The sequence below is a fragment of the Egretta garzetta genome, unplaced genomic scaffold (genome assembly GCF_000687185.1).
Source record: "Egretta garzetta isolate BGI_Z169 unplaced genomic scaffold, ASM68718v1 scaffold138, whole genome shotgun sequence".
Lineage (NCBI taxonomy): Eukaryota > Metazoa > Chordata > Aves > Pelecaniformes > Ardeidae > Egretta > Egretta garzetta.
Window position 1 is genome coordinate 1,254,991 of NW_009260598.1, and position 10,160 is coordinate 1,265,150.

Consider the following 10,160-nt stretch of genomic DNA (forward strand, 5'->3'; position numbering starts at 1 on the left):
AGGGGGGGAAAGAAGTTTCTCTGAAAATACTGGAATAGGTTACCTTTATGTGGATGAGTCTTCACGCTTGCCTAGACTGAGTCACTCTGTGAACTGCCTCGCGGTCCATCTGTCTGCCAACTCCTGGCTAAACTTGAACATCCTGTGACTGAAATGAATGCATCAAAGGCTAAAGCCCCGCAAGGTAACAAGGTTTTCTTTGTCCAGCACTTCCAGATGCACCAGCATTCCCCTTATGCTAGCTCTTACGTATCCTCTGGGTCTATATTTGGTACATCTCTGACTTTCAGAACCTGTAAAAAACTGGGAGACACAGACTTTGCCTCTCACCCTGCTTTCATGGACCTCCTCAATCCATCCCTCCCCATGTACCAGCGCCATCCCCCCACAGCTCACTCAGCCCCAGCATGGCACCATCATTGTCTGCAGAATGCATCGGGCCAAAAACTTTTGGGTGCCATGACTTGCCCCCTCGCTGTTTTGAGTGCTTTCGGTGCAGACCTTACCCAAGCACGGCTGACAAAACCTGTCCTCTTCGCTTGCAAAGCATCACCGCGACATGCACCTTGCCTCCTGCTCCCTCAGCGATCTCCACTCCCCTGGCACCCACCCCCAGGTCAGTGATGCTGCACCATCGCCTGCTTCCCACGCTGCAGCCAGCCCTCCGCCGTGTGCTGCTTGGCACTCGCCTTCAGGTGTAATTTAGCCAGGGCCAAGTCCCCCTGGAAAGAGCCTTGCAATATTTCATACAAGAAATACTACGGGGGGGGGGGGAAGAATACCATTTCAGATGTGGATCTGTTTTCAATTTTTCAGTGCTTTGGATATAAAATTTTGCTGCCACCTATGTAAAAAATTTTCAGATGCTGAAGGACACAATCGTTGCAGACGAATGTGGGCACAGACACCACTCCGACACCAACTCTTACAGAAAGCAAGCTTGGGCTGCTGGATTCTGCACTTCCACTGTCTGCCTTTCAACCTACTCGCAGTTGTAGTGGAAGGGGAAAAAAAAAAAAAGTATCACTTACATTGCCAGCCTTCCTCCCCAAATCAGGAACACCCTCCTATCTCTTAGGTGGCAATGTAAACTTAAATCATTTTTCTTGCCCTCACTAAAACCATTTTAAAACCAGTAGTCAGGAACAAAACAAACGTCCCAGCTACATTAGCTAACGTGTGTTACTCAGTGATGATAAACACTCTACACCCACCTAGACTTTTCACTTGATGTGGTTGGAAACTGCTATGTAAGGTGGAAAAAGTAAGGTAAGGCTGCTTTTATTTTTGGCATTTGTTTAAGAGTTCAGGCTTACTGCAGCAGTACATTTACTCTGGCTCCTCGTGCTGCTTGCAGCCAACTGTGTAAAGTTATTTTGGGGTGGAGGGGAGAAAGAGGTATCACCCCCCCTTGTTTCTCCTACTCCGTCGAGCTGCCAGGCTGCAAGAAGGGAGCGCGCTGGGAGGGGACCTCCTCTTCCTCGCCCGCCAGAGCAGAGCTCAGCAAGGTAAAGCTCTGTCTAGCCAACAAAGCTCTTTACCACAAATATCCTTATTAAACACAGCCTTATCAGGGACCAGTTTCTGCAGTCTGAAGCGGTCAGGAATTAACTCTGTCAATATTTAAAATTTCAAGCCAGGATTAGAGCCCAGACCCAAGGGGACATGAGCAGGCATGCGAGCCACAACACAGGCACCCGAGCCTGCTCAGGCCGTGCCGGGGGCTGCCCGGGCGGCCGGGGCTCAGCTCTACCTGCTGTCTTGGTGGTACCCCAGCCCCCCAAAGGGCTCACTCCCCCAAGCCACTGTGGCAGGAGGAGGGGGATGCCAAAACTCGCCTCTCTCCTGGGATGGAGGGGCAAGAGGGTGCCGACGCTTGCATAAGGGGTCGTCAGGCTGGGGAAAGGCCCCAGGTCCAGTGGCATCCATCAGCTGTGTGTGGAGGGCAGGGAAAGCCAGCCTGGAGGGGGTCAGACAGCACCCCATGAGCCTAGCCTGTGACTGTCGGGGTGGGAGGCTCGCCAGCACTTACCAAAAGAGTGCCACCGGCCAGCAAGATGCAGCATGGCCGGGATATAAACTCATTCGGTGCGATCCTTTGGCAGCCTCTGATTCTAATCCCCGCCCACAGGATCAGGCTATGTCTCCTGCCTTATCCACAGGATGAAGCCGAAGCCCTTGGGGGAAGGCTGGCGGGACCAACGCCACCCGCCTTCCCTCTGGGGTGAAGCTCCACAGGCACGGCAGGGCTGCCTGCCCAGCCCGGAGAAGGTGCGAGCTTCACCCCACCACCCCGTGAGTCAAGGTCTTAGTGGAGACCTCGCTCCTCCTGCTGTGCATTGAAAGCTGGCCACGCTAGTGATGGGAGACTCCACGAAACATGTTCGTAATACTGCGCTAATGAGGCAGCGGCGAGGCTACTGTGCTCTCTCATGAGCGATCCTGGAGAAGGGCCTTCATGCTGCCCTCCCTGTCCTACCAGAAGAAATCTCTGAAAAAAAACCAAGAAAAAATCAATGTTGCCATACTGTTTTTGTCAAGCCTACCAAGCTTGGCACAGAGCCCTCAGGTGTAGGTGCTGGGCTTTCGCCAGGAAAAGTCAGCGGTAAGTGGCAAAAATAAACAGTATGTTACAGGAAACACTGCAGTCCGCATTTTTTTTTTTCTCCCCTCAGATAATCCATTGCCCCAACCCAGTACGCTGCTCCTTACGTTTAGTGCAACAGGGGATGCTTGCAGTGACTTGCATTGCAAAATAACAGTTCACATGTCATGACATTAATCTTAACACTCGTGATTGTAATAAGGGCTATTCCAAGCCTGTAGTACGCTCTGTACTATTGCATTGCCCGCTCAAATTAAAAATGGAAGTACCTTTCCTGGGACTACAGTGCTGCTGCTAGCTCCTTTTCACTTAAGACATACAGAATTGGTGAAAAATACATACAGAAATAGGTAGAATGACATGAAAATCAGAGGTTATGCCCATTAGCCTTTTATATTTTTCCACTATTGTTGTTAGAGAGCCCAACAAAGAACTGGAAGAAAGGCTAGAAAAGTTGTAGGAAAAAGGAGAAGAGAGCCAGTTTTGATTTTACCTTCATTTGTACTATATCGAGCCTCTTAGCTGAATTATAGCCTTGGTTCAAAAACCAGAACATGTATTATTTGTTGTATATTAATCTACATATCAAAATCATCCATGCTAATGGTTCCTTAAGATTTCACTGCAAATTCCTCTGTATTTCTTACTGTCCCAAACACCTGTGCACCTCCCAGTAAAGCAGAAGTACATCTGGGTGCGTACCTAAGCTACAATCATTTTTAAACCCTTCCACTTCCTCTGAGCTTACTTTACAACAGGTACTAAATGGTTAAGCTCATTGCTCGGTCCAGTTACAAACACAGGGAAAATACTTCCGTGGCTTTTGGCATAAAGTGCAAAAAGTTGCCTTTCTGCTTGACTAAAAGCCCGAAAAGCAAACAGTGCACACAGCATACGGCGTCCAAGAAGTCAGTGCAAACGAACTTAAAAGCAGATTAACTTGGTAGGTGTCGTGGGGGAGCAAAGCGGGCAGAACCTGCCATTCCCACCCCAAGCACCTCGGGCAGAGGGCGCAGAGACAGCAGCGCAGCACCGATTGGGATCCTGACCATTAACCGCCAGGTCAGCGCTGGGAAACCCAAGCTTGCACCTCAGAAAATAAGCAGCTATTTTAAAAAAAAGAAACAAAAAAAAAAAAAGGTACAACCTGGTGTACAACCCCGGTCCCTCCTGCAGCTCTAACAGGACCTCTGTCTCACACCAGCAGGAGCTTGGCAAGCGGAGCAGGAGCAGAACGTGCCCCGTGAGGCCGAGGACTCTTGTAAATGCCTGGGTGTTAAACCCAGCCGCAGACAGCGAAAGGGAAATGCAATTATACTGCATACACAATTTTAAATTATTAAACATTTTAACTTACTCTGTTTTAAACATAACAGGATCTAGGGAAAATTAAGTTTTTATGCTGCTTATGCTATTTCAAGGACTGGCTACTATAAAGAGACAGGAAAAGATTTGAGATAGAAAGTGCAGATTGCACTATGAGAGATGTTTTCGGTTTCCTTCAAAGTGGCTCCCTGTTTAAAAACAGGCTTTGGTGTGAGTTTTTCAAGCCTACTAATGATGCACAACCTGCTATGACCTGTGTGATGGTATTTCTCCAGCACTTGCAAACTGCTCATGCATCTAACAGCCCATGCCTCCCCTAATAAATGTAACAACCTGGGTTAACTCCACTGATCAAAAGAAAGAGTAACTGAGGAATTGCACTTTGGTGTTGCAAGAGACAATGTGGGAAAAGGTGTGAGGCTCAGAAAGAGGCCCCAAGGAGCAGCCACCATGCACAGAGCACAGGTACGACCCAGCTTTAAAAGTCCCCGTATGCAAACTTCTGCCTGCAAGTCTGTCTCCTCAGGCTCCAGTGAACGCCACCCAACCTAGAAGCCAGCCTGCTGTAACAGCCCCATGGAGACATGGGTCCCCCATCACCAAATTTAACAAAAGAGGGAACCAGGCAGGGCAGCAGAAAGTCCTGGCCATCTGCCTCGCTCCCTGCAGTGGAAATATGTGACTAAAGGAAAGATGTAAGGAAGCTGCTGCTAAACCTAGCGTTTAAGGCTTTGTTTTATTTAGCTTGCATACTAAGTGCTTTCACAAGACAAGGCCTTCACCCCCCAAAAGCACGCACTCCTTATTTAAAGTCTTATTCATCCTTTTCCAAAGGAAATCAAGATGCTTTCAGTGAGCCAAAACCTGTGGGGAGATTTTCAGTCACCAGAGGCAGTAGTAGGTGCCTTGATTCCTAACTCAAGTCAGCAGAAATCAGGTGCCTAACCCATCCGTGCCTCCGAAATCCCCTCCGTAATAGCTTAATGCAACAAAAGGGAGAAGCAAACAGGTTTTGTCTATAGGCTGCTTCTCAAACAAAGAATACAAATTGCATGTGACAGGCTGCTGCGCGAGTTTGACTCTATGCGTCTACGTGCAAGTGGAAGAGCTAATGGAGAAGCATGCCAACTTCAGAAGGGCATATTACTGCCAGTCATTATTAGTAATAAAAAGAACCAATAAAAGGTATCCCAGAGATCCTGTAGGCCCCATTACACAAGACCCCTTGATTTGAGCAACCTGCAATTTGGAAGCAGCATGTGCCACTGCCTGCCCACAGCCACAGACCCCACGGGCCACAGGGCTCAAGCACTAAGGCTGGCTGCCCTTGCTGGGCACAGCGCCCTAACGAGACTGCCATCCCTACCATCCTAAGAGCTAACGCCAGGCACCCCCAAACCTTCCTCTTTCTCTTTAAAGGCATTCACCTTCATGTCCCAATGCACCTGTTTGCAGCAGCATCGCGTCTCGGCTGCTACAGCTGTGAAACAGGTACCTGCCAAGCGGGGCGATAGCCCAGCTTCGAGGAACACGTCCTTCAGAGGCAACGCTGCCTTGAGCAGGTCTCTTCTGCCACCGCCCAGGCCTGTCCCTGCACTGGCCCCTGGGATTTTTTTGAGCTGTTTAGGTGGTTGCGTGAGTGGGTAACCAGCCCAACATAAAAACAACCCTTGCTCTTCCCCTGGTGTATCATTTTCCACCCTTAGTAGCTCCCCAGTCTAGGGAGCTGCTTGCCTAACACGCAGGCTCCTGTTGGGTAGCAGTGGTCCAAACAGGGCTCCCACAGTCTTTTTCTTTTTTTTTTTTTTCTTTTTTTCCTTCTTCTTCCTGACAGATTTTGGCCAGATCAGCTCTCTGAACTGGCCTGCTGAATGGCAGAAGACATGACGTTGGTGGAGAAAGGGAGAAAACAGGAAACTGTTGGGGAATGTGGGGAGAAGAAGGAGGCTGCAGGACAAGCAAGACCCTTCTTAGGGTCAGCTTGCATTGCCACGGGAGACGTGGCTGCCAGAAGCAGCGCTCCCCTCTGTGCCCCAAGATGAAGCTAGCCTGAGCGAGCACCAGAACATCCCCTGGGAAGTTGCAGCCATTGCTTCGGATGGAATCAGTCTGACCAAGCACCCCAAATCCCAGGATTTTTTTTAAAGTTTTGGTTCATCTTTCAAAAGTGGAGAGAGAGCAAAACACAAAATATAGATCCAAATCTTCCTCTGTAGGACGCCTGGACTAAGGTATGGGGCCAGGTCAGGCACTTGTTAATTAAAAATCTCACCTGGACCTTGCCAGCTTCCAAAAGGCTCTTCTGCTCATATCTTCATAGCTGTGCAATGGAATCATCATTTGCACCCCTGCCCTTTATCTTCTGCAATTCCGCCTGGGTGATAAATACTGAAGTTTGTAAACACACTGGGATTTTGATGTGGTTTTTTTAGTCAACAAAAATATCCAAAGCGACACCAGTACTTGGCAATACCAGAAAAACCACATGCTGGGAGTTGCTTTCTCACACTGAGCATCAGGGGAGGAACGTCCAGCCAGGTGCTGGTGCGCTAATGTGAAATCAGTTCGTAAGAGCCAGCACCTTGCTCAGGTGTCAGCATTTAAAAGAGGTCAAGGCCTTCAGAGGGACCCAAGATGATTAGATGCTCCAGGCTCACTGAATTTCAATTAGATTTGTGCACTTAACTTCCTTCAGGTTCTTCTAAAATCAAACCCATCCCTTACCCCTACAATCATGCTTAAGTTTTGAAGCACCTTTCTCCCGTTGCGTGCATGCAAGTCTTTACTGGGGAAAATCCTTTGTGTGGATGATTAACTTCAAATGTACTTGAGTATTTCTTGAAGTAAACACAATTTAAGCACATTTAAGCAGGTGCTTGCCTGCTTTTCTGAAGAAAGATGAGCTTAATTATATGTCTACCTATTTTTCTAAATGGGGGCCCTTCACACATCTAGTATTACTTTTTGCATGTTTATTCTTTTATTTTGAAACAAGATGTTCACAGCACACTATAGAGTTTATAAACTCAGTTATTTTTAGATCCTTATAATACTCTCAGACTGGGATATGTAAGTGCAGAATATGCTTACTTATTTTGAATATATTCATTTTCATCTGAAGAAAACCATTTACACATATCCAGCTTCACTACAAATTTAAGCAGTATACGATTAGCCCTAATTTTTGGATATGCCATATTACTGTGTTAATATGCTGATCTTCTAAAACCTTGAGTTGTAATCTTTAATAAGCTGTCCCTAAACAGCAGTCTAAACTCAGCTTCTCCACACAGTTTGCTTTACCGTATTTGACTTGTTAATAATAATCTTCCCAAAAGCTGCGCTCAAAGGGCAGTAAAACGTAAAGATCTGCATTAAGATAGATATGTTTGGATTCATCTCCTTAGAAATCAGTAATGTTAACTTCGTATTTTAAGTAACGCTTAGACGAAAGACAGGCACTGAAGTACTTCCCAATGAAAAGTGGGAAAGTCCTTGACAGCTCTTCACACAAGATTAAAAAAACGCCACAAGCACAGCAGACATTGAAGGGCCACCCTCACACACATCTGTGTCTAACTTCTAGTCTGAGGAACTTGTACCTTGAATCTTTCCAAGCACGGAGCTGTTGGGAGAGCCCAGGAGGGGGGTAAGGCAGGGACACCAGCTGAGGTCAGCTCGCCTGCTAACACACTCCGTGAAAACTCCAGCTGCACCAGAGTGGAGGTATTTATGCAGAAAGTGAAGCGACTCTGCCCTTTTGCACATCTGCAACGCAATGCACTATTAAGCAAAATTAACTGATTATGTAGCAAACACGGCAAAATGAAGCACTGACTCCTCTGACAGTGCTATCTCCTTTTTAATGAGGCACAGAACAATCTGTTACCAGGACTAGTGCTGCAGACAGTGTTTATGGTAATGGGTCCCAGCTCATCTATGTTTTTTATAGTTGAGTACGTACCACAGATGCCAGAGGTATCATACATTAACTGCTGAGCCTACAGGGGCACGATATCTGGCCATGTCATTGGGAGTGTTAACAAACTCGTACAAAGGACCTCCAACAGTTTAATACGTTTAATGACATCTATTCTGGTCCTCCTAATCTGTTCCAGAGGCCTCCACCTTGCCTTATAAACACTTGGTCCAACCCATCACACCTGTATGGCTCATCCTCCTCTGTTACCTTGAACTTCCCTTGCCTCCAGTAAGTTGCGCTGGTCATGCTTAACTTATCAGGCTTTTGTAAGCCAAGGAGCAGCTGAAGAACACTGCTAGGAAACCCTACAGGCAACTGCAGAATCAGCTAAACTGCGCACAAAATAGGTCACTTCTGCATTATCAAACGTACTTAGTGCAATTACAATCACGGAGAACCATACTGAACTGAAAAAAATATGGTAAGGAACAGAGAAGAAGGGAAAGCCAGCAACAGCAAATGCAAAGTCCTATTCCTTTGCAAAAGAATGACATCCACAGGTCACCTTGTCTGGAAAAAGAATAAGCTTTAAAATGGACATGGCTTTTATCATGTACTTAAAGGCTGCAAGAGGACACATTTAGGTTTTCTAGTACTGTGATGAACATTGGAAGCAAGAGCATGGAGCAAAACATTAAAAATCTGTAACAGCAGCTTCTAGAAAGGAACCAGGTGGGAGCTGCTACCCATGCAAGAACCTGGGTGGGAAGTCCATCCTTCCCAAGAACAACACCGACTCTCCACAAAGCCTCCTCATGGCTTGAAACTTCTCAGAAGAGGACATAGGAAAGGGGAATACTGCGCTTTGCAGGGCTTTTAGCCTGTAAGATAGAGTAAGAAACAGTTTTCAGTTATGCATTCTTGAGGGGCCATGCATCTTTGAAGGAAGATCTCTGGAATCTGCTCCCCAGTGACCATCGATGCCAACTCTTCTGCCTGGATATCCTGCTTAAAATTCACACCCAACTAACTCTAGTGAACGACTCTCACTGAAGTGAGGCTCTTCCCCTAAGGAGCCAGAAAGTCTTGTATTAAACATATCCTGACATGTGAATGTCTTGCATTAATGAAGCAGGTTGGCACAGAACACGAAGATGACAACTGCATTAGTGAGCATCCCTTCTTGCACAAAGGAGTCCACAGGCTGCACTTCTTCCCCTTGCAGACAGAATCCCTTGCAATCCATTATAGGCTCGAGTGTTTCCTTATGTGAAACCACAAACGCAACTTAACGCCTTTAAAAGTAGTAAGGGCTTACCTTGGAAGTCGGGATTCAAACAGTTTTGAATGGGGCAACCAAGCAAAGGTGTGCCACGATGAGTACAACTCGTACTGTGCAGCATGCAGACTGACAGGAAAGCACCATGAGGTATGGGGCATTTCATGTCAATCAAATTTTTTCATGTCAATTACCAAATTATTTTGTGTCAATCAAAATCACTCTCCACTCTGTTCTTAAGACACTCTCCAAACAGGCCACAGGCACTACTGAAAACAACAAGACTCCTTCATTTGCTTTGCAGCATCATTTCTTGTGCAAGGCAAATGTTTTCATCACCTGAACATGTGGGTTTCATAAATGGAAAAATATGTGAATATAAAACTATTCTGATTTCTTATTTGTCTTTAGTACTTTGGTTGAGAAATACACATCTAAAGATTGCATACAGGATAGCACTGATGCAGAAAGGGACTAACACCACACAAAACCGTAACGAGACTAATTCTTCCACCTCCTCCTAATCCCTCTGAGAATGTAGGATATTTACTTTTATCATCACCATCATTCGACTTCCCAGCCCTGACTGCCGGTTACAGTAGTACAGTATGTACTGTTCAGAGTTGCTGAGTCAAAGAAAAAATAGCTCAAGTAATTAGAAAACAAACAAACAAAAATAGACTTTTCTTTCTCTGCCTCCCCTCCTCCTCAAATAAAGCAACATCACAGGCTGTGAATCACGCCACGGCCATCATACGTCTGTACCAAAAGCCTCATACTTGCTACTTCTTTTGCTGTGCATGTAGACATGAGAAAAAGGTTTCACTGAGAGTTAGTCATCATGAAGTACCTGCTGAGCCAATCGTTCATCTTTGCAATGCAAGGTATCTCAAGATTTCTGCTTCCAAACTGCAGGTTTTTGGAGGAGGGAATATTAGCTAGGGAGAGGTCGCGTCGTATATTTGATTGTAATATATGTTGGCTTAGGAGCAGCGTGGTTTTGCGGGACTTGTTCAGTTTTAAAATGT

At 46.3% G+C, this 10,160-nt stretch overlaps 1 protein-coding gene across 6 annotated transcripts in view; it reads right to left on the minus strand.

Moving 5' to 3' along the window:
- FOXO3 (forkhead box O3) overlaps window positions 1–10,160 on the minus strand; it is a 56,553-nt gene that overhangs the window by 44,754 nt on the left and 1,639 nt on the right. The window lies entirely within an intron of this gene.